Below are 24,415 nucleotides of genomic sequence, written 5' to 3'. Positions count from 1 at the left end.
TGTCCTGCCCTGTGCTGGCACTGCTGGGGCACCTCCAGGGCTGGGGCAGCTCTGGAGAGCCCTGGATGGGCTGGAGCATGGCCAGGGCAGGAACAGAGCTGGGAAGGGGCTGGAGAATCCCTGAGGGAGCTGGGCAGGGGCTGGAGAATCCCTGAGGGAGCTGGGCAGGGGCTGGAGAATCCCTGAGGGAGCTGGGCAGGGGCTGGAGAATCCCTGAGGGAGCTGGGCAGGGGCTGGAGAATCCCTGAGGGAGCTGGGCAGGGGCTGGAGAATCCCTGAGGAGCTGGGAAGGGGCTGGAGAATCCCTGAGGGAGCTGGGCAGGGGCTCAGCCTGGAGCAGAGGAGGCTCAGGGGGACCTTGTGGCTCTGCACAGCTCCTGCCAGGAGGGGACAGCCGGGGGGGTCGGGCTCTGCTCCAGGGAACAGGGACAGGAGCAGAGGGAACGGCCCCAGGGGAGCTCAGGTTGGATATTGGGGAAATCCCTTCCTGGAAAGGCCTTGGAAGTGCCCAGGGAGGTTTGGAGTGCCCATCCCTGCAGGATTTCACAGCCCTATGGATGTGGCACTTGGGGACAGGTACAGTGGTGGCCCTGGCTGTGCTGGGAGTATTCCCTCCCAATGATCTTAAAGACCTTTTCCAGCCTTTCCCAACCATTCCATGACCCTGTGACTTTTCCCCTGGGCTGGAGGAGCTCCTGGCAGTTGCTCTGTGGCCCCTCCAGGTCTCTGCCACCAGAGCGGAGCTGACGTGTCCCAGGACATGCCCCACCCTGGTCCCCACTTGTCACCAGCTCCATTTGGGGTGACTCCCTGAGCTCCTTGATCCCAACCCTCTGGAACTGACCACCCCACCACTTATTTATTTATCCCTCATCCATACAGGGACATCCATGTTTAGGTTCAGGAATATTGTGGAAAAGCAGATTAAATCCTGGCTAAAGTCAGGGATTCTGCTTTCCCAGGATCCCCAAATCCAGCTGTGCCAGCACATCATTGGCATAACTCCTGCTCAGATATGTCCTGGTTCTCCCCACTGCCCTTCTCCTCCATTCTCCTGGAATTCTGTCCCAGGAGGACTCAGCTCAGGGCCTCAACGTTCTGGAATTCCTCCCATCATTTTTTCAGCCTTTACTGCACCATTCACCTTTCCCCCCTCGTTTCCAAGGTCTTCCTGAAGGAGTTTTAGCCACTCTGGAGCTGCTGGGTGCAGGGAGCTCCGAGGCCATGGGGAATTTGTTGGGAATGTTCACCTTGTTCAGGGTCCAGCTGAGCCCCCCTGAATTCCAGCCCCGCTCCTCCAGTGTGCAGGCGTGGGAAGGCTCTTCCCAAGATTTGCTGTTTCCGGGCTCTGGGGCTCAGGAGGGTCCCAGGAATGTTTGGAAAGCGCCTCAGCTGCCCCACAGGACTCTGCTCTGTGGTGGGGTCCAGAAGGGAGATATCTCAAAAATAACAAGTGATAGGGGCGGAAGTGAAGTGATCTGGAAGGAATTTCCCTGGAGAGCGTTGGTGTTCCGAGGTAAAACTGGGTTTAGCACAGAGGGAAGTGGTGAATTCCCACTCTTTCCTCATCCTCTGGTTGTGCATGCAATCCATAATGGAATGGGTTGGGTTGGAAGGGACCTTAAATCCCATCTAATCCCAGTGGCAGGGGCGCCCAATTCAGACTGGAACAGCTCGTGGAAAACTTGGTCCAAGTCTAAATTTGCTGCATTTGAAGTAAAACCAGGAATCTCGGAGCCTTTTCCATGTAAATGTTGAGGATCTCCAAGGCTGGAGGCTGCCCGGCCTCTCTGCTCCAACATTTGACCACCCTCTGGGGAATTTTTTCCCCCATTTCATTAATTTTAATTCCTCCTTTTGTAATTTGCCCCTTGCCTCTGTTTTTCCGAGTGTTTCCGAGAGGATCCTGGATCCATCTGTTCTGGAATCCAGGACTGGATGTGCTTCCTCAGCCTGCTCCCTCCTCTCCTTCCCCAGCTGTCCCAGTCCTGCTGGGCTGATGCTGATATTCCACATTTAGGGCTTATTTTGGCTCCTAAAAACCAACCAAAGTCTCTCTCTGTGCCACTTCTTGGGGACATCTAAAAATTCAAATCCAACCTAGCTCCAGTTTTTCCTGATTATCCCTAAAATTTGAGGTCTGGTGTTGGCTCCAGCTGTGGGAACCATGGAAAAATGACAGGAATGGGACATGGATGGAATGCAGGAATGGGACATGGATGGGATGGCAGGAATGGGACATGGATGGGATAACAGGAATGGGACATGGATGGGATAACAGGAATGGGACATGGATGGAATGCAGGAATGGGACATGGATGGGATGTCAGGAATGGGACATGGATGGGATGTCAGGAATGGGACATGGATGGGATGACAGCAATAGGACATGGATGGGATGGCAGGAATGGGACATGGATGGGATGACAGGAAGAGGACATGGATGGGATGGCAGGAATGGGACATGGATGGGATGGCAGGAATGGGACATGGATGGAACTACAGGAATGGGACATGAATGGGATGGCAGGAATGGGACATGGATGGAATGCAGGAATGGGACATGGATGGGATGGCAGGAATGGGACATGGATGGGATGGCAGGAATGGGACATGGATGGGATGACAGCAATAGGACATGGATGGGATGGCAGGAATGGGACATGGATGGGATGACAGGAAGAGGACATGGATGGGATGGCAGGAATGGGACATGGATGGGATGACAGGAAGAGGACATGGATGGGATGGCAGGAATGGGACATGGATGGAATGACAGGAATGGGACATGGATGGGATGACAGGAATGGGACATGGATGGGATGACAGCAATAGGACATGGATGGGATGGCAGGAATGGGACATGGATGGGATGACAGGAAGAGGACATGGATGGGATGGCAGGAATGGGACATGGATGGGATGGCAGGAATGGGACATGGATGGGATAACAGGAATGGGACATGGATGGAATGCAGGAATGGGACATGGATGGGATGACAGGAAGAGGACATGGATGGGATGGCAGGAATGGGACATGGATGGGATGGCAGGAATGGGACATGGATGGAAGCAAACTTGGAGGGTTCTGTCCCTCTGGGTGGGAAATGAGGATGTGCCAGAGAGGAACTTTGAGATTGCAAGGAGAGGCTTTGGATCATAAAATCATGGAATTGCTGAGGTTGGAAAAGCCCTCTGAGGTCACCCAGTCCAGCCCTTCCAGGGCCACCTCTGTCCCACGTTCCCAGGTGCCACATCCACAGGGCTTTGAGATCCCTGCCAGGGCTGCCCAGCCCTTTTTTTCCATGAGGAATTTCCCCAAATTTCCAACCTAAACCTCGCCTGGCCCAGCTTGAGGCCATTTCCATTCTGCTGTTGTTCCCTGGGAGCAGATCCTGACCCTCCCCAGCTGTCCCCTCCTCCAGGGAATTGTGCAGAGCCACAAGTTCCCCCTGAACATCTTTTCTCCAGGCTGAGCACTCCTGGAACTCCTTGGGCTCAGCTCAGCTGAGCTCAGCCTATCCCTGAACCTCCATCCATAAACAAACCCCGGGGGATTCTCCTGTGCAGCCCAGAAACTCCAGACTTTATTTTATTTTTTGGGAGGGGGTTTGTGGGGGGCTCTGGAGCTGTGAATCCACACTGCCCCCGTTCCATCCCTCTCCAGCAGGGCTCAGAGCCCAGCTGCAGCCGCTCTTTTCCTGCTCTTTATGTTTCTCATCCTAAAGCCCCATAAGCACCGGGAGCTGGGAAATGATTCCCATCCTGTTTGCAATAAATCCCTGGTTTTATGAAGGGTCCCCAAGCCTGCTGGACACGAATTCTCCACGTGTTTACAAATATTTGTGCAGGAAAAAAAGGGTGAGCAACGTCCAGGACGGGCTTGTGACGCATATTCCCCCCTGTTTCAGTCCTTTGTTCAGGAAAACCTGGAAGCCAGGCTGGATGTGCACAATGAACAAACGCTGCCGAGCATGCCGGGGGCGGCTGGAGCAGCAGGAATGGGAGAAACCCCCACCAAAAGAGGGGTTTGGGGGTCATGCTGTGTGGAAAGGGGTGGGAGAGCTCCAAAATCGCTGCACGCAAAAGTTTGGGGATGTTCCCAAGGGCGGCGTTGCCCTCGGAGAGGGTTTTCCCTGGATCCTTTGGAATCCACGGGGTTTGGCTGCGGAGAAAAGCAGCTCTTTTATGGTTTGGGGGTGGGAGCTGGAGGTCTGGGGGACTTGTGATCTTCAGGTTTCACCTTTTTGTGGGGGCTGAATCATCTCCTGGCAGCCCACGGGGGCTGTGTGGGGAGCAGGGGTTTGGCTCTTCCCTTAAATCCCCTCTCCTGACTCCGGCTTGCCCCGGCCATGGCTGTGGTGTGGGATTGAAACCCCACGGAATCCTTCAGGATACGAACTTGTTGGGAAAACCAGAGGCTTGAAAAGCTGCTCCTGTTGCATCTTGTCATGGTTTCAGGTATTAACCGAAGGACAAGGGCGGATCTGTGTAAAAACTCTTTATTGGGATGCTCCAGGACGTGTTTTCCACAGGTGTTGGGTGGGAAGGTTCATCCTGCTTTTGTTTCTAGACCCTGGAAGCGCTCACAGCCAGGTTAGACAGGGCTTGGAGAAACTTTGGGGAATGGAAGGTGTCCCTGCCCGTGGCAGGGGGTGGAACTGGCTGGTCTTCAAGGTTCCTTCCAGCCCAAGCCATTCCGTGGTCCCTGGAGCACATCCAGAAGCTCCATAGGGAAGGTGTCCCCATCCTCACAGCATCACGGAAGAAGGTTAGAGGGAAGCTCTGGAGATCCCTGTCCATCTCTGGAGATCCCTGTCCAGCTCTGGAGATCCCTGTCCAGCTCTGGAGATCACTGTCCAGCTCTGGAGATCCCTGTCCAGCTCCCCATGGAGCCACAGGGGGTTCTCAGGTCCGTGTCCTGTAGGGATGGAGCTCCACAGCTTCTCTGGGCAGCCTGTCCCAGTGGTGGCTCATCCTCCAGGGAAAAGGGCTTTTCCTGGCAATTCCCGTGGGAATTCCTGTGTTTCAGCTTGTCCTGAGCAGGGTCTGGCTCTGCCTCCTCAGCTTCCCCCTTTGGTGCCTGTCCATGGCGGGAAGGTCCCTCAGAGTGGTGGAGGTGTCCCAGGAGGGGCTGGACGTGGCTCCGGAGTTCGGTCCCGTCGGACTCGATGACCTCAGGGCCCATTTCCACCCCAACTACTCCCATGTTCCTGGAACTCCCAGAATCCATCCAGCTCCTCCTGCAGCTCGGCCACCACCTCGGCTCTGCTGCTGAAGATGCTGTCCAGCCACTCCAGCGTGCGCTGGTACCTGGAGATGCCCCCGAGCTGCCGGAGCCCGGCCTCGGTCAGCCGCGCCACCCGGACCCTGCGCTGGGCCGGCTCCGCGCTGTCCCCGGGCTCCTCCGCCCGGCCCTGCGCGGCCCCGCTGGCCGTGCCCGGGCTGTCCTGGCCGCTGGGGACCCGCGGGCGGTGCCCGGGGGCCCTGCTCCGCCCGGGGACAGCCAGCGGCGGTGCCAGCGCCGGGGGCAGGGGCCGGCGGCCGCTGCCGGGGTCACGGGCGGGACGGGCGGGAGCTGTCACCTCCTGGGCCAGCCCGGCGGGGGACACGGCCACCTGCAGGGCACAGAGGGCGAGTGAGGCTGGCCCTGGCTGCTGGGGAGGGTGGTGGGTGCCATCTCCAGGGCTCTCCCAAGCGCTCCATGGTGGCTCCCAGTGTCCCACGGGCTCTCTGGGCTGGGTGGCCCTGCCAGCCTCATCCCGTGGGCTGCCCCGTGTCCCACTGCCCCTGTGTGTCACCTTCAGCTGCCAGCCCAGCTGTCCCACCTGCGCCTTGTTCCCCTTGTCACAGCTCTGCCTGTCTCTGTCGTGTGGTTTGTCACCTGTGTCCCACCTGTGGTTGTTTCCCTGTGTCCTACCTGTGCCTGTGTCTCACCTTTACCTGCCAGTGTCCCTGTCCCTGCCATTCCCTGTGTCCCACCTGCCATTCCCTGTGTCCCAACTCCGGTTGTTCCCTTTGTCCACCTGTGGCTCCCTGTGTCCCACCTTTACCTCCCTGGGTCCCACCTGTGGGTGTTTCCTTGTGTCCCATCTCTGTCCGCCCGTGTCCCACTTGTTATTCCCCATGTCCCACCTGCAGTTCCCTGTATCCCACCTTTGTTCTTCGTGTCCCACCTGTGGCTCTCTCTGTCCCACCTGAAATTCCCTGTGTCCCCACATGATATTCCCTGTGTCCCAACCATGATTCCCCCATGTCCCACCTGTGATTCCCCATATCCCACCCATGAGTCCCTGTGTCCCATCCACAGGCAGGAGGAGCCGTGGGAAGCAGTCCTTGGCCCATCCCATCCCATCCCATCCCATCCCATCCCATCCCATCCCATCCCATCCCATCCCATCCCATCCCATCCCATCCCTCCCTGTGTCCCCTCCTGTCCCGTCCCTCACCTGGCCCCTTCTCTGGGGGCTTGCCTGCCCCTTCCCGGGCTGGGATTTGGGATTTGCCTTCTCTGCCATCTCCGTGATCCTGAGCCTCAGAGGGGTTGGGGGATCCTCTGGGGGATCCTGGGAAGTGCAGCTTCCCGAGGGAGGGGCGTTCCTGGCGCTGTCCCCAGGTCACAAAGGGCTCAGGGCACGGCACAGCCCCGTGTCACAAAGGGCCCTGGGACACCCTGACAACCAGGGCACTGTCTGGGTCCGGCTGGAACTGGATGGAAATGGTTGGAATTGCTTGGAACTCGCTGGAATTGATTTGATCTGGGTGGAATTGGTTGGAATTGGTTGGAAATTGTTGGAAATTGTTGGAATTAGCCCAGGGGCAGCCCCAGCTCCATGGGGCACCCTGTGCCAGGGCCTGCCCACCCTCCCAGGGAACAATTCCTAATTCCCAGTATCCCATCCATCCCTGCCCTTTCCCAGTGGCAGCCATTCCCTGGCTCCTGTCCCTCTGTCCTTTGTCCCCAGTCCCTCTCCAGCTCTCCTGGAGCCCCTCCAGGCCCTGCCAGGGGCTCTGAGCTCTGCCTGGAGCCTTCCCTTCTCCAGGGGAACATTCCCAGCTCTCCCAGCCTGGCTCCAGAGCAGAGGGGCTCCAGCCCTGCAGCAGCTCCGGGGCCTCCTCTGGGCTCTCTCCAGCAGCTCCACGTCCTCCTGCTGTTGGCCCCAGGGCTGGGGCAGCTCTGCAGGTGGGCTCTCACCTGAGGGGGGGGCACAGGGACACAATCCCCACCTTTCCTTTGGGATCAGCCCAGGGCTGAGCTGGGGTGTCTGGGCTGGGCCATTCCAGCCTCACCCACAAGATCCCAAATCCCTCTCCCAGGGCTGCTCTCCACCCCTTCCTTCTCCTCCCAGCCTGGGTTTGTGCTGGGATTGCCCTGACCCTGGTCTCAGTGGGTTTTTTGACCTTCCTGAGGTTCTCACTGTCCCAGCTCTCTGGGTCTGTCTGGGTGTCCCATCCCTTCCAGAGTCCTTCTGTGGCCATTCCCCTCCCAGCATCCAGGATGTGCTTTCCACTCCTCAGAGTGTGGCAGCATCCCTTTAGCTGGAATTTTCTGTTTGGATCAGTTTTTAGGGATTATTGCCTCCCAAAGGGGCACAACCCGAGTTGGAGAAGGGCTGCTGGGACACGACTGCTGTCCCAGTTCAGAGGGTGCAGCTCAGGCTGGGTGTGCTCAGAACAGGAGGTTTATTTACGAGTTTGTCCTGTTTTTATTTCTCCCTGCTCCCTGAGCCTTCCCCCCTGTTCTGCCAGGGGAGAACACAATAATAAAGATGCAAATGTGATTTTTCCAACCCAAACATTTCACGGCAGAGCTGTGGGAGTGAGCTGAGGCTCCTGGCTGGGACAGGGATGCAGGGAGAAGGGAAAACAAAAAAGGGCTTTGACCTCACATCACCCCATGGAAACTTCCCCATTTCGGGATCTTTTTGGTTCTCAGGGAGCCTAAACCCCACAGCACTGTGGAAAAAGGGATGGATTTAGTGCAGGTTGTGTTCTCTTCCCTTCATTTTCCTTCCTCCTCCCTCTGGACCTGCCCTTCCTCCTCCTCAAGGACTCATCCTGCTTTTCCCCTGATTGGAGGTTATTTTTTTTTTGCCCTCGTGGATGGGAGCCCTGACCAGAGCTGATAACTCTGGGGGTTGGATCCTCCCTTCCCAGAGCCCTCACACGGAGCTTTCCCCACCAGCAGGGTCCTCCAGGGCTTTTCCTCACGGTGGCCTGGCCTGGAAGACCCTGTGGGGCTCGTCCTGAATCTGTTTCTTTCCCTAGCAGCTCGTTCCTGATAAAGTTTTAATGGGTTTTTAAATTTATCATGAAACAGGCACAGGGTCGGCATCCGGCTCCGCTCGTTGTTGCACCGGGAAGTGTCGGGGTGGGATTTTCCTTGGGGAGGGAGGGAGGGAGGAGAAAGGCACATCCAGGTGTGTGCAGCCTCACGGGGCACCTGGGATGGCAGGAGAGCCAAAACCCAGCCTGAAAGCGTTGGGTGCTGCTGTTGGGGATAAGGAGGAAATCTCTGTCGGCATCATCACTTTGTGACTTCTCCAAAGTGGCTCCGGCAGGGGAGGGAGAGGCCGGAGCGGGAACGGCTCCACGGAGTTTTCCAGATGAAAAACACAGGCTACTTGTTCAGCCCTGGAGTTTAGGTCAGCTGGAGTTATGGGAAACAGATGATGGCCGGTGCCGGGCCGGGCTCTGACAGATCCCCCATTGTTGGGCGCCGGGATCCTCCGGAGCGGTGCCGGGAGCGGGGCTCGGCCAGGCCCAGCCTCCCCCCGAGCTGCAGGAGGGGCTGGAGCTCCACATCCAAGGATTTGGGTCCCCAGGAGGGATTGCACCGAGGGAAAGGTTGGGTGGGGAGGTTTCTGCTCTAGGGATTCAATCTGAGCTCCTGGGAATGCCTGGGGGGAAGTTCCCAGGGAACAGCTTGGATCTTGTGTGGTGAAGGTGTTTTTGAGGGGTCCTGCAGTCATGGAATGGGTGGGAAGGGACCTTAAATCCCATTTCCACCCCATCCATGGGCAGGGACAGCTCCCACTGTCCCAGGTGGATCCAGCCCAGTGTCCAACCTGGCCTTGGGCACTCCAGGGATCCAGGGGCAGCCCCAGCTGCTCTGGGAATTCCAGCCCAGCCCCTGCCCACCCTCCCAGCCAGCAATTCCTTGCCAAGATCCCAGCCCAATCTCCCCTTTCCCAGTGGCAGCCATTCCCTGGCTCCTGTCCCTCTGTCCCTTGTCCCCAGTCCCTCTCCAGCTCTCCTGGAGCCCCTTTAGGTATAGGAAGCTGCTATCAGCCTTTTAGGATCTTTTTAGGATCTTTCTTCTGAAATCAGTGCCCCTTTCCTTGGGAATCTCTTGGCCTCTGGAATGCAGGGGCCTAATCCTGGATAACCCCAGGCAGGATAAGCCAGGGGCTGAGCTTTTCTGTCCTTGCAGCATCTGAGAGATTCAACCTTCCCTGGGCAGCCGAGGAGCTCCTTGCCCTTTCCTCAAGAGGATTTTGGGTCCAGCTCATTCCCATCAGGAAATCTGGGAGCAGGGAGTGCTTCTCAGTGTGGGACAGGTGGATCTGGGGATGCTCAGGCTGCTGGGAAGTTTTCAGCAGGAACAAAGGGGATGTGGAAAAGCCTCTTTGTGGCAGGAGAAGGCCCTGGGTCTGTCCTTGTAGCAGGGGCAGGAGAAGGCTCTGGAACATTCCTTGGAGCAGTGACGGGAGCTGTTCCATTCGGGAAGGGCCGGATCCGTGCCTGGTCCTGCTCATCTCCATGAACTCTGGACACATCCACTGTTGCTCGATGGATTTTCTCAGCTGAAAACAAAACCCATGCCATGGAAAATTGGGAAAAGGAGCGAATCCCTGGCCGGTCCCTGGGGTCCCTGCCCTGCCTGGGACCCTCTGCTGGCTGCTGCCCCTCAGCAGCTTTGTTCCTGTGCTTTTCCTGCCCTCTGGAGCAGCAGTGGCTGGGAAAGCCAGAGCTGTCACCCTGGAGAGGTTCGATGTCCCTCTGGCCTGGCCCAGCTCTTCCCGAGCCCTTCCTCCCTGCAGCTGTTCAAAAGGGAAAGCTGGAGCATCCCAGAAGGCCCCAAGGGGAATCCTGGGGAGGATTGGAGCTGCTCTGTTCCTGCTGGATGGACAAACCTCTGGGGATTCCGGAGAATGGGGCTGCTAGATCCAAACTTGATGTTTTAAAGGCTGAGATGTGTTCGGTGTTGATCCAAGCAAAGCTGTCTTTGCCTGGGATGAAGGGATGGGAAATCCATCTTGGATTGGGGCAGCACTCCTGGCTTGGGGTCACTTGAGGAAAAGCTCTTCTGGCTGGGCAGCAGAACAAACGAAAGGATCCAGACTGAACCCCTGCCCTCGTTAAATGAACTGAGCAGCACCAAGGACACGGAATTTCCCTCCTGGTATTCCTGGGAAAACACATCCCTGCTCACACTGGAACCTCTGAAGTGGCATTGAAGCGGAATTCGCATCTTGGATTGCTCAGAGATTTCCTGTGGCCACTTGTGTGTCGTGTTAGAACTTCCCTCAGCCTCAAGATCCCTAAAATTCCCTGGGTTTGGAGGTTTGTGCTTCCACACAGATGCTTCCCTTGCAGCTGGGATACCGGAGCTTGGCCTGGATTGGGACAGACCAGATCAGAAAATAGGGAATGGTGTCAGTCTGTGCTCCCAGGGAGCAGGGACAGGGTGAGGGGAACAGCCTCGGGCTGGAATACTGGGAAGAGTTTCCTCATGGAAAGGGTGTTCAGGCCTTGAAAGTGCCCATGGCAGGGCTGGAGTTCCCATTCCTGGAGGCATTTAAAATCCATGTGGGTGTGGCACTTGGGACAGGGGTCAGTGGTGGCCTTGGCAGGGCTGGGGGTGGTTGGACTCGATGACCTCAGAAGGTTTTTCCAACCTTGGTGATTCCATGATTGCAGAAGAGGCTGGAATTTGATGCTGGTGGGGTCTGGCCAGCAAAGTCTCCTGATCCAGGGTGTTCCTTGTGCCCTAAGGACGAGGAACATTCCCATGGGCTCCACCAGCAGGGTTCTGCTGTGTCCAGGAGTTCTGCATCTCCTTGGAGAGCTTCTCTCCTTGTTCCTTCCCCGAAAATGCTCTGCCTCAGGATCCTGGAGGTCCTGGATCTGCCGAGTCTCCTCCCAGTTCTGCTTTCAAAGTGGAAAACTCCTTCTCCTGGAAGCTCATCCTGCCCCTGCTCTCCCTGAGGTGTTGACAAAGTTCTTGTGGACACCAGGGGTTTACAGAGCACAGGAACCTTCGGATAAACCCAGGGATCAAAATCCATCCGGGGCTGCTCCAGCCTGTCCTGTGGCTCGGGTTGTCCTCACTCCAGGATCTGCTGAGAACGACACTGGAAAAGCTGGAATCCCCTGTCCAGGCCATTATTTTTCAGGAGTACCTGGGCTGGTGCTGGCTCTGCTGGCTGTTCCTGCCGGGACAATTGGGAATTTTTGGATTTATGCTGCGGGCAGGGCAGGGGGAGCTCCTGACGGCTCCTGGGCACCTCTGCTCCGCCTCAGAGCCCTCCTGGCTTTGTCTGGCAGAGAAATTCCATTTTCTGCCCTTGATTTTCAGTGAAAAGAGGTTCAAACAGTGGTTTGCAGAGCAGGGGTTGCTGCTTGTTGCGTCCTGGGAACGTCTGGTTTTCCCTGCTTTATCCAGGTGGGGGAATGGGAATGAGCTGGAAGCTCTGGTGGCCTTTGGAAAAAGGTTTCTATCCCACAGTGAGGAATTTAAGGCACTCAATTCCCAGTTCCATGCCTTTCCCCCTGCAGTACCGAGGAACAGAAATCCCTATTTATTGATTTTTAGTATTTATTTTCAAGAGTGGAGCAGTTCTGGATTCCATCCTTGGAGGTCGATGGGAGGCATCGGAGCCCTGCTTGGGCTCTGGGATCAGAACTGGCTCCAGGGATGTCTGCTCTGGAATTTGGAGACAGGAGCTCCCTGACCCATCCACCAACCTCCACAGGCTGTTCTGGCAATTTTATTTCCTCCAGGCTTTCTTTTTTCCCCTCAAATCCTCAATTCCTTGGTTTTCCATCGTGCTGCCAGGGGCAGTTTTCTGTCCTGCAAAACGAGGAGAAACCCTGAGCACCTCCAAAATTTGGCTTTCAGCTCCTGGTCCCCACATTCCAGCTGTTGCTTTCATGGTGATTCCCTGGAAAGAAGGGGAAAATCCTGTTTTTGTCTCTCCCCTACAGCAGCAGCTCAGGAGCATGGGATGGGGAGCTGGGGGAACACCAGGATCAGGATCTCCCTGAATTCCTTGGATTTAAGTGAGGAGAGCGGATTCCTCCCCTCCACATCACACAGGCTGTAAAAATGTCCCATTTCCCAGCAAATTGGGGTTTTGGGAAAAGTGGAGCATCTGGAAAAGGGACTGAAGTGGGAGGAATCCTGGAATGGTTTGGGTTGGAAGGGAACTCAACTCCAGCTGTCCCATCCCTTCCCATCCCTCGGATCCCTCCCAGCCCTTTGCATCCCTGGGATGCTCTTATGGGCTGGAACCTCCTCCTTTGCTCTGCCGACCCTGGCTCAGAGGTTGGGTCAATTAACGCTTCATTAGGAGCTGGGAAGGTTCTGGCACCACCTGGCTGCTCCAAAAGCCCTTTGGGAAGGCATTCCATGGATTAAGGCTGGATTCCCAAAGCCGGGCTGGTTCCTCAGGCTGTTTTCCCTCTTCCAACGCTGCTCCCTAATCGGATTTGTCAGGAGCTGTGGGGACAGGATGGGACAGGGACAGGGACAGGAACAGGGACAGGACGGGGACAGGGACAGGACGGGAAGGACCTTCCCGGGTCACTGCAGGGCCACGCTCTGGAGCCACACCAACACAAACACAGGTGGTCCTGCTGAGGAGCTGAGCCCTGGCACCCCATAACATCTGGGGAACCCATCCCAGGTGTGGGGCGATCCCAAAACCCCGGGATACCCCAAATCCTGCGTTTTGCCCCATCCCTGCCCCACTCTCCCAATCCCCCCAGCCCGTCCCACGGCTGTGCTGCCGGGCTCCAACATTAGAGGGCATCTCCTCCTCACGCTTCCATTTGTTCTTCATTTTCCGAGCGTTTTGTTTTACTGCAGCGGGGCCTGTCCTTAAAAAGCCAGGAGAGCCTTTTCCCTGCTGTGCAGAGCAGCCAGATGGGAAGTGCAATATCCCGCTGCTGCCCCTCATTACCGGGCCCTCGGAAAGCTCCCCCCTTGCCACATGTGACCATATTAAAGTGGCCTTTGCAGCCTTTCCCCCCATATAAAACTGTCTTCACTCCCGCGGCCCAGGAGTTAAAAGGGAACTCCAGCTGCAGGCAGGAGGCTGAAATTAAAGGCTTTGCCCTGGTCTAAATGGAAAATGGATATTGCTTCCCATATCCAGGGCTGGGAACAATGGGGCTGTGGCTCGGGCAGGGGTAATGGCCTGCTTTGCTGGGAGGAAGGAGCGGAGGGGAAGGGGGAAAAGGGGGAATCTCACCTTTTTCCCTCCTGGTTAACTCTTCCATGGCTGGTGGGGAGCAGGAGAAGCTGAGCAAGGAGCCTGGGACCAGCGGTGGCTTTTGCAGCAGAGCTGAGGCAAAGCCTCCAGCATCTTCCCCTGGAGAGAGCGGGGTTTGAAGCAATTCCTCCCCGAAAGAATGGGGTTTGAAGGAGAGAGCAGGGGTTTGAAGGAGAGAGCAGGGGTTTGAAGGAGAGAGCAGGGGTTTGAAACAGTTCCCCCTGGAGAAAATGGGATTTGCGACAATTCCACCTGGGGTTTGAAACCATTCCCCCAGAGAAAATGGGGTTTGAAACCCCCCCAGAGAGAACAGGGTTTGAAACAATTTGCCCCACAGAAAATGGGATTTGAAACCATTCCCCCTGGAGAGAATGGGGTTTCAGACAATTCCCCCCAGAGAAAGGGGTTTGAAACCATTCCCCCTGGACAGAATGGGATTTGTAACAATTCCACCTGGGGTTTGAAACCATTCCCCCCTTGAGAAAATGGGGTTTGAAACCCTCCCGGAGAGAACAGGGTTTGGAACAATTTCCCCCAGAAAAAATGGGATTTGAAACCATTCCCCCTGGAGAGAATGGGGTTTGGAACAATTTCCCCCAGAAAAAATGGGGTTTGAAACAATTTCCCCCAGAAAAAATGGGGTTTGAAACCATTCCCCCTGGAGAGAATGGGGTTTGGAACAATTTCCCCCAAGAGAAGATGGGGTTTGAAACCATTCCCCCCAAGAGAATGGGGTTTAAACAATCCCCCCTGGAGAAAACAGGGTTTGGAACAATTTCCCTGATACAGTGATGTCCGTGTGCTCCCTGTTGTCCCTGTGTTCCTTGTCCAGGTGTTCCCTGTTGTCCTGAGCAGGCCTGGCCAGGAGCTCGGACCCTGTGGGTCTGGAGAGGTCCTTGAATCTGTTGGATCAAAGATTTCAAACTTATTTTTTTCCCCTCTTGCTTTTTCTTTGTAAATTTTTGTTGCTTTCAAAGCTGGCTTTAAATGAACTGAGCCGAGCCAAGGATGGGAGAGAGGGAAGGGAGAGCTGGATCTTCCATGGACTCTTCCAGCTGGGGTTCCTGAGGCCCTGCCTGGTTCTTGGTCATTTCATGGAATCATGGAATGATTTGGCTTCAGAGGGACCTTAAAGCCCATCCAGTGCCACTTCCACTGTCCCAGGCTGCTCCAAGCCCTGTCCAACCTGGCCTTGGACCCTTCTGGGATGGGGGGAGCCACGACCTCTCCTGACCTCTGGACCCTCCTTTCCTTTGGGATCACCTTTGCTTCTGCTTCTTGGCCTCCTTCCTCTTCACCAGGCCCCAGATAATTTATTTTTGGGCACACACCAGGAGAAACCAAGCCCTCAAGTACCCAAAATGCAAAACTGGGATTTACTGCCTCGAGGAGGAGCGGGTGGCTGCTGCTTTTTCCAGGACACAGGTCGAGGTCAGGGCTGGGTGGAGGAGCCCGAATCCTGCCCGGCTGGCAGGAGAGGCCTCTTGCAGCCACTCTCTCTTCCCCCCACGCAATTCCTGCTCCACTTCATCTCCGTGTTTTCGGTATCGAGGGGGTGTTTACAGTCAACAAACAGGAGCCTCCTTTTTGATCCCAGCTTTCCCTGCCGAGCACCTGCGAGCGCGTCCATGCGCTCCGTGAGATTGGTTGGGAATATTTACGTTTTCCAAGAGGAGCATCTGCTCAGGAGTCGGACTCTTTGTGCCTCATTAGTGGCTACCAGGCCTCTCTTATCTGCACTCATCTCCAGGGCATGTCAGGATCATTTTCTGAGCTGCTTTTCTTGGCAGCTCTTTCCTCGCTGGTGGGAAGCTCCTGGTGTTTGGTGAAGTGCTGGACCCTAAAACAAAAAAAAACTTGCTTGTTTCAGCTGGTTTTGGGGGTAAAAAAATGGTGATTTGTAAGGGTTTAAAGCTTCTGTGCTGCTTTTGGTGAGATGTGTCCCATCCAAGCTGCTGTGCTGTGCTGAGGGGTTGGGTTTGGGGTATTTCCATGGAATTCCAGGGTTGTGAGGGGGGAGCGGGGTTGGGATCCAGGTTGGACTGAGGGGGGTTTTTAGCATGAATGTGTTGTTTGGCACTTGCAGGCAAATTAAAATGGAGCCCTGGGCTGGGGCTGTCTCGGGCAGGTGAGGGTGACACAGCCCAGGGCTCTGCTCACGGTGTGAGGGGAAGGAAATCCTGATTTTTGTTGGAAGGAGACTGGAATTGCCTAAACCAACCCCCCAGAAATGGGATTTTGGCCCCAAGTCTGGCCTTTCCTCCTCCCAGAACATGGGAGAGGGTCGGTGGTCAGGGCCCCTGGAGCCCAGGCTGGGGGGTGGGTGCTGTGTGGGAGCCTCCGAGGCTCCAAAGCTCTGTGCAGCCTGGTGGGAAGGGATGGGGCCACCATCCCCCAGGGTGGGGCCACCTGGGTGGGAAGGGGCCTCAGGAGGGCTCCAGTCCAACCTCCTGCCTGGAGCTGGGAGATCAGAGCGGGTTTCTCAGGGATTTGTCCAGCCTGGCCTGGAAGGGTTCCAAGGATGGAGATTGGGATCCAGCTTTGGGAATTCCTTTCTGCTGCTTTGTGGGATCACGGGATATTCTGAGTTGGAAGGGGCTCACAAGGATCCAGCTCCTGAGGGAATCATCCAGGGATCAAAACCCACACCTTGGTGTTATCAGCACCCTGCTCCAACCAATCTCAGGGATTTTTATTCTTCTCCTTGTGGAAAAACTTCCTGTCTACCCAAAATTCCCATCTTTATCCGCAGAGGAACTTCAGGGATCAAACCCCACACCTTGGTGTTATCAGCACCCTGCTCCAACCAATCTCAGGGATTTTTATTCTTCTCCTTGTGGAAAAACTTCCTGTCTACCCAAAATTCCCATTTTTATCCACAGAGGAGCTCCCAAACCAGTGGTGCCCCAGTTTGTGAGGGGTTCAGGGTTTCTCCCTTTCCATGAGGGATGTTTGGAATCTGTCCTTTTGGATGTCACCATGTTGGGCTGTTCCTCCAGCCTGCCCAGACCTCTCCAGGAGTTGGCTCTGCCTCGAGTCTGTCGGTTTTCACCAAATTTGGGGACATCTGCAAAGTGGAGAGACCTTGTCCAGGGCTCTTGCAGGTCTTTGGTGAGGATGTGGAGGGAGCAGATCCCAGCATTCCTGTTATTCCCAATTCCACACGTGGGCCCTTTGGAAAGCTTTGCTGGTTGTCCCAGGCCAGGCTGGACATTGGGGCTGGAGCAGCCTGGGACAGTGGGAGGTGTCCCTGCCATGGCAGGGGTGGCACTGGGTGGGCCCTGAGGTCCTTCCAGCCCAAACCCTTCCATGATTTTAGTGGTGTTACACGGATAAATCCAGGTGGGTGCTGGGTTTAGGGTTCTCCAAGCACAGAATTAAATCCATCCCTGATTATTTAAACCAGAGCTGCAGGGATGGGACTGAGCTGCTCTGTGTGTGTGTGGGGGGTACAAAAACCTCCCCCAGGGGATGTGAAATGGGGCTGTTCTGGTGGGTCTGGGCCGTGTCCGTGGCTCCTGGGGATGGATCTCCCTGCTGTCAGTAGATCCACAACAAACTGGCACAGCCCGGGTTTTCCCAGAGGGAATCTTCAGCAGATCTTTCTGCACATCCCCTTCCTTGGGGTGGGATTTTAATGGAAGAGCCCAGAGGAGTCACTGATTTTTAGGGAATGGTTGATGGTGTTCCAAAGGGGAAGGGTTTGGGATGGCTCAGGCAGTAACATCCCACGGGAATGTTGGGTTCTGGAGACCCTGTGTTATCCAGGTAGGGAATATGTGAAGTGCACAAGGTGCATTTCTGCTGCAGGCTGAGGGGAAGTCGTGCTCCAAACCATCGCCATCTCAATTCCCAAAGTCCCATTTCCCTGGGCATTTTGGTTATTCCTGGAGAATCAAACCAGGAGCACATTTTTCCTGGTGTGATCCCAGCTCGCTTGGCTCTCAGCTCCGCGCTGCTCCCAAATCCCGAAACATTTTTGGGTTTGTTCAGCTGCTGTTTTTGCTTTCTTGTGATTATCCTCTGTTTTCCCTTCTGTGGTGCTCATCCCTGCTGGTAATTATCCCCCTCTCCCTGCCAACTCTGTGAACTCCGGGGCTAATTTGAGCAGGAGAGTTCTGCCCGGTAATTTTACAAATATGAGGCGTTATTGAGGGTTTTTCCTGGACCGGTGATTACAAGGAATATGGGTCCTTTGGGAGCCAGGAATCCTTTGGATTCCTCTGCCCCCTCGCAGGGGTTGGGAGCTGGGTGAAGCTGGAATTAAAGCTGGATGGAAAAGGAGCAGCTCCTCTGCCCAGCGCCGGGTTCCGTGGAATGGCTGAGGTTGGAAAAGCCCTCCAGGATTGAATCCAGCTGTTCCAAGGCCACCACTGACCGTGTCCCCAAGTGCCACATCCACAGGGATGGGGACTCCAGACCTCCCTGGGCACTTCCAGTGCTTGACCTCCCTTTCCATGAAGGAATATTCCCAAATTATCCAACCTAAACTTTCCCAACAGGTTTGCTCTTGTTCTCTCCCTCAAACTGTGAGAGAGGAGCAGCCCTAAAGCACAAATCCCACCTGGAGTTTCAGCTGGGTAGCCCAGAAAGCTCAGGATCTCGTGGTTGGCTCTGGAATATTCTTGATCTGGTTGATGTGTTCCTTTGGTTTTTTGCTTTTTCGGGTTTTTTTATCCAGAGGAAAAGAGGATTCAGGCATGGGATTCAGAGGAGTAATGGATTATCTGGAGACCTGAGAAGATGAATAGTCCTGAGCAGATCAGATGTGGGAAACTGGGTGGTCTGAGCTCCAACTGCCACAAAGAGGAAGAAATATTTTCCATTTTGAGGAGAATGTAACGTGGCAGCAGTGGGACTATCTGGGGAGAGGAGGGAGGAATGCACTTAGGAGAAAGGGATGGAACCGGGAGGATGAAAAATGGGAGCAGGGTGACGAGAGGGGCTGTGGGGAGGACGAGGGTTTTGTTGGAGGAACCTTTCATGAGAGAGTCCCTGGTTGCTGGGCAGCCAGCAGTGGCTCAGGGAAGGGAAGCTGGGGAGCAGTGCCGTGAGGGGATGGGTTTGGTCACGCCGGCAGGTCCCTGGGCCATAAATTTTGGGCAAACTGTTAAAATGTGACTAGGATTCCGTGATTTTCGTTTTGGGAATGGTTTCAAAGGCCTTTGCTGCTCCTTCCCTCCTGCTGCAGTTCCCTTTGTTGGGGTGGAACGAGGAGGTGGCACCCATAACCTTCTGAGGCTGAGGAGAACCCAGCCCAGGGTGGGAGGCAGGTTCTTGTGGGACCTTCCTGTGCCATCTCCAGCCCAGCTCCGCTCACTTCTGCTTCTCCTGCCCGTGGGAAACACGTCTGTCCTCTGGAAGAGATTCCAAAGGCATTTTAACTTTCAGAGGTGTTGGTGAAGCTGCTCCAGGTGCTTCACCCTCCTCCGAGCCGTGGGTAAAACCGGGATGGAGACCTGGCCTGGGGTTTGTCCCTGTGGGAAGGAGCTGAGGAGTGGGGCTGGGAATTTTGGTTCCTCTGCTTCCCTGAGCCCCAGGACTTGGGGGGCTCCCCCATCCTGGGCTGCTCCTGAGGAGCTGGTGGGGAAAAATCCCCATGGGAATGGTGGGGAGCTGCTGGAGAGAGCCTGGAGCTGCTGCAGGGCTGGAGCCAGGCTGGGAGAGCTGGGAATGTTCCCCTGGAGAAGGGAAGGCTCCAGGCAGAGCTCAGAGCCCCTGGCAGGGCCTGGAGGGGCTCCAGGAGAGCTGGAGAGGGACTGGGGACAAGGGACAGAGGGACAGGAGCCAGGGAATGGCTGCCACTGGGAAAGGGGAGATTGGGCTGGGATCTTGGCAAGGAATTGCTGGCTGGGAGGGTGGGCAGGGGCTGGGCTGGAATTCCCAGATTTGCTGGGGCTGTCCCTGGATCCCTGTGAGTGCCCAAGGCCAGGTTGGACACTGGGGCTTGGATCCACCTGGGATCATGGAAGCATCCTCCTGCCCACGGATGGGGTGGAATGAGGTGACCTTTCAGGTCCTTTCCCACCCAAACCAGTCTGGAATTCTGTGGAATTGGGATGGACACGGCCATGGTGGGACACTGGAAGTGCAGCCGGGACAAGGTGTCCTTGTCCTTTCTTTCCTGGAGGAAAGTGTGGATGAGCAGGTAGGGTCCTGGAGCTGGGGGACGAGGGATCAGTCCCAGCTCTGCCTGGACTTGGTGCAGTTTTAGCAGAAACCTCCCAAATCTGCTCTTCAAACTGGTCTGAGGCCTCCTGCCCCCATGAGCTGCTCTTGGAGAGTCCAGCGAGTCCTTGGGGCCACCACACAACACTGGGGAAACGGCAGCTTCTGCGAGTGCAGGGATGAATTAATGACTCGTTAATGACTCATTAATGACTCATTAATGACTCGTTAATTCCAGGGGATGGTGCGCCGTGAGCGAGGGGTTTGGTGTCTCGGTGCCCAGCCATGGTGGTGGCTCAGCCTCGCTGTGCTCCCACCTTTGATGGTGCCACAGGCTCATTTATTAAAGAAATGGTTGAAAAAACACCTTCAGTTCTAAACTGGCCCCCAAATTCAATTATTTGAGTCATTCCCTCCAGCTGAACGAGTGGCTGCACTCCGAGGTGTCAGGGGTGCCACCGGGGCTGGGTTGGTGAGGATGGAGATGATCAGGGGGGGTTTGTGCTGCTCGTGGAGGTTTGGAGAGCCAGGGCCCAGCAGAATTAAAAAATCCCTTTGGTTTTGTCCCTCAGTGGCGGGGTGGGAGTGGGACAATCCCTTTTTCCTTGGTTTTCCTGTGGTGGAGAGGACATGGATAACACCAGGATCCTGAGGATCACCAACCTCAGGGCTTGAGAGGGGCTCAGAGGGAGGTGGCTGCTCCCTGCTCGGAATTTATCACTTTTTAACTTCAGGCAGCACCCAATTTTATCTCTTGGCTTGATGAAATTGTAATAATCCTCCTCTTTCTGGGTCTCCCCTGTAGATCCCTGATTTCTGCCTCGGGATCCTTCCCCTTCCTGAGGGAAGCAGCTTTTGGGAGCGTTGGGAACACCTGACAGGGAAATGTTGATTCACAGTTCCTGGCTCTAAAATCTCCCTTAAAATATCAAATTTCTGGTAGATTCCAGTTGGTCCTGAGCTTGATTACAGGGGAAAAGCTGGGATTTGGGTTCCAGATTTGCCAGGGTGGCGGGATGTGCCCAGCATGGATCAGGAGCTGCTCATCCTGAACCCCCCTGAGACTCAGCCAGGACAAAAAGCAGAATTCCAGGACAAAATCCACATTTAGAATCTCCACATCCCTTTGCAGTGCACTGCACAGAGGCAAGGAAGCTTTGGGGATGGATTTGAGCACCTAGAAAGGTTTTGGGGATGGATTTGAGCACCTAGAAAGGTTTTGGGGATGGATTTTTCTACCTAAGAAGGTTTTGGGGATGGATTTTTCTACCTAAGAAGGTTTTGGGGATGGATTTGAACACCTAAAAAGGTTTTGGGGATGGATTTTAAGACCTGAAAAGGTTTTTTGGATGGATTTTAAGACCTGAGAAGGTTTTTTGGATGGATTTTTTTCACCTAAGGAGGTTTTGGGGATGGATTTTTCTGCCTAAGAAGGTTTTGGGGATATATTTTAGGATCTTAAAAGGTTTTTTAGATGGATTTGAGCACCTAAGAAGATTTTTGGGAATGGATTTTTGCACCTAAGAAGGCTTTGGGGATGGATTTTAAGACCTGAGAAGGTTTTTTGGATGGATCTTTTTCACCTAAGGAGGTTTTGGGGTTGGATTTAGGATCTTAAAAGGTTTTGGGGATGGATTTGAGCACCTAGAAGGATTTTTGGGGATGGATTTTTCTGCCTCAGAAGGTTTTGGGAATGGATTTGAGCACCTGAGAAAGTTTTGGGGATGGATTTTAGGATCTAAAAGGTTTTGGGGATGTATTTGAGCACCTAAAAGGATTTTTGGGGATGTATTTTTCTACCTCAGAAGCTTTTGGGGATGGATTTTTCTGCCTAAGAAGATTTTTGGGGATGGATTTTTGCATGTAAGGAAGTTTTGGGGATGTATTTTCGGATCTTCAGAGGTTTTGGGGATGAATTTGAGCACCTAAGAGAGTTTTTTGGATGGATTTTAGCACCTATAAAGGTTTTTTGGATGGATTTTGACACCTTTGGGAAGGGTGGAATTAGGTGGGAGAGCTCTGGGCACATCCCTGGGCTGATTCCTGCCGGAGCCTGGAGCTGCACTTGGAGAAAACCAGGAGCAAGTCAGGCTATGGCTCCTCACAAGCCCCTGGCAGCTGAGGGCATCCCGAGGCAGCCTGGTTGTATAATGCCACAACAGCTGGAGAATCATTAAATTACCATCAGGTTTTGCTTTTAATTAATTTATTTTCTGGAGAGGAGCAGGTTGACAGCTGGTGCCTGGCTCAGGTGATATTTGTTGTTGCATGTTGTTTGTTTTGTGAATTCCAAATGAGGCCGAGTTGGGTTTTTTGTTGTTTTTTTTTTTTTTTCCCCCTCTCCCTTGGCTCCCAAGAGTTCAAAGCAAGACGTTGTCCCTTCCCTGAGATGTTTGTGATCCAATTTCAGACAGAAAACAGGGCGGGTGTGGAGGAGGGAGGATGGGCAGGGATGAAACATCCAGGCTGGATGGCCCGGGGGCCGGGGCGGGGGGCCCACGCCGGGGCTCAGCCTCGGCTTCTGAGGAGCTCCAGGATGGGGGTGCTGGGGTGGAGCCTGGCTTGGAGCAAAACTCAGCCCAGAGGGGCCGTCCAGAGCCCAGCCCGGGGGGGATGGCCATGGAATGGGGTCAGCTCTGGGCATGGGAATCCTCTGGATGCTCAGAGCCACGGCAAGGTGGGAAAAATGAGCTGCAGAGTTGGTTTGTCCCAGTGCTAAGGGGTGGTCTTGAGGAGTGCTGTGCTCCAAACACATCCTGGAATTCTGTGCTCCAAACACATCCTGGAATGCTGTACCCCAAACACATTCTGGGATTCTGCACCCAAAACGTATTCTGGAATTCTGTACACAAAACACATTCTGGAATGTGGAGCCCCAAAACCATTCTGGAATGCTGCACCCCAAACACATTCTGGAATGCTGTGCCCCAAAACCATTCTGGAATTCTGTGCTCCAAACACATCCTGGAATTCTGTACCACAAAACCATTCTGGAATTCCGTACTCCAAAACACATTCTGGAATTCTGCACCCAAAACATATTCTGGAATTCTGTACACAAAACACATTCTCCAATTCTGTACCCCAAACACATTCTGGAATGTGGTGCCCCAAAACACATTCTGGAATTCTGTACCCCAAAACACATTCTGGAATTCCATACTCCAAAACCATTCTGGAATTCTGCATCCCAAACACATTCTGGAATGTGGTGCCCCAAACACATCCTGGAATTCTGCACCCCAAACACATCCTGGAATGCTGCATCCCAAACACATCCTGGAATTCTGCACCCCAAACACATTCTGGAATGCTGCATCCCAAACACATCCTGGAATTCTGTGCTCCAAACACGTCCTGGAATGCTGTACCCCAGACACATTCTGGAATTCTGCACCCCAAAACCATTCTGGAATTCTGCACCCCAAACACCTCCTGGAATTCTGCACCCCAAAACCATTCTGGAATTCTGCACCCCAAACACCTCCTGGAATTCTGCACCCCAAAACCATTCTGGAATTCTGCACCCCAAACACCTCCTGGAATTCTGCACCCCAAACACCTCCTGGAATTCTGCACCCCAAACACCTCCTGGAGCTCACAGAATCCCAGGAGGGCTGGGTTGGAGGGACCTTTGCGGCCCATCCATGGGTAGGGAATCTCCAGCCGTCCCAGGGCGCTCCAAGCCCTGTCCCAGCTGCCTTTCCTCCCCCTCTTGGTGTCCTTGGTGTCTTGGCCCCTCATTCTCTTTGCTGACTCCACCACTGGTTGTTTCATGGAGCAAGAAATCCAACATTGGTCCAGACTGGGGTTCAGGAAGCAGCTGGACACATCCCTGGGGATCCCAGGAGCTGGGCATGGAATGTTCCTGTACCCGAGCACTCGGGGGTGGACTCGGTGTGTTCAGATCAGCTCTTTATGCTCTGAGATACTTGAATGGAATTTGGGAGGAAAGTTCCACATTTGTGCTGGTTGGACACAAGGTTGGACATTGAATGTGCCAGCTGGGGGTGGCAGCAGGGCCAGGGCAGGGCAGTGTCCTTGTCCCCTGTGCTGGCACTGCCGGGGCAGCTCTGGAGAGCCCTGGAGGGGCTGGAGCGTGGCCAGGGAAGGGACAGAGCTGGGCAGGGGCTGGAGAATCCCTGAGGGAGCTGGGCAGGGGCTGGAGAATCCCTGAGGAGCTGGGCAGGGGCTGGAGAATCCCTGAGGGAGCTGGGCAGGGGCTGGAGAATCCCTGAGGGAGCTGGGCAGGGGCTGGAGAATCCCTGAGGAGCTGGGCAGGGGCTCAGCCTGGAGCAGAGGAGGCTCAGGGGGCCCTTGTGGCTCTGCACAGCTCCTGCCAGGAGGGGACAGCCGGGGGGGTCGGGCTCTGCTCCAGGGAACAGGGACAGGAGCAGAGGGAACGGCCCCAGGGGAGCTCAGGGTGGGCACTGGGGACATTCCTCATGGAAAGGTGTTGGAAGTGCCCAGGAAGGTTTGGAGTGCCCATCCCTGCAGGATTTCACAGCCCTATGGATGTGGCACTTGGGGACAGGGTCACTGGTGGCCCTGGCAGTGCTGGGAGTATTCCCTCCCAATGATCTAAAGACCTTTTCCAGCCTTTCCCAACCATTCCATGACCCTGTGACTTTTCCCCTGGGCTGGAGTCACTGAGGAGCTCCTGGCAGTTGCTCTGTGGCCCCTCCAGGTCTCTGCCACCAGAGCGGAGCTGGATGTGTCCCAGGACAGGCCCCACCCTGGTCCCCACT

General features: G+C 55.1%; 1 protein-coding gene across 4 annotated transcripts in view; it reads left to right on the top strand.

Moving 5' to 3' along the window:
• Nucleotides 1-24,415, top strand: part of EXOC6B (exocyst complex component 6B) — a 328,073-nt gene that overhangs the window by 177,331 nt on the left and 126,327 nt on the right. The gene's annotated exons all lie outside the window — the stretch shown is intronic.

This window comes from Haemorhous mexicanus, chromosome 4 (assembly GCF_027477595.1).
Source record: "Haemorhous mexicanus isolate bHaeMex1 chromosome 4, bHaeMex1.pri, whole genome shotgun sequence".
Classification (NCBI taxonomy): domain Eukaryota; kingdom Metazoa; phylum Chordata; class Aves; order Passeriformes; family Fringillidae; genus Haemorhous; species Haemorhous mexicanus.
The sequence above is the reverse complement of the archived record's forward strand: the minus strand, read 5'-3'. Positions and strand labels throughout refer to the sequence as shown.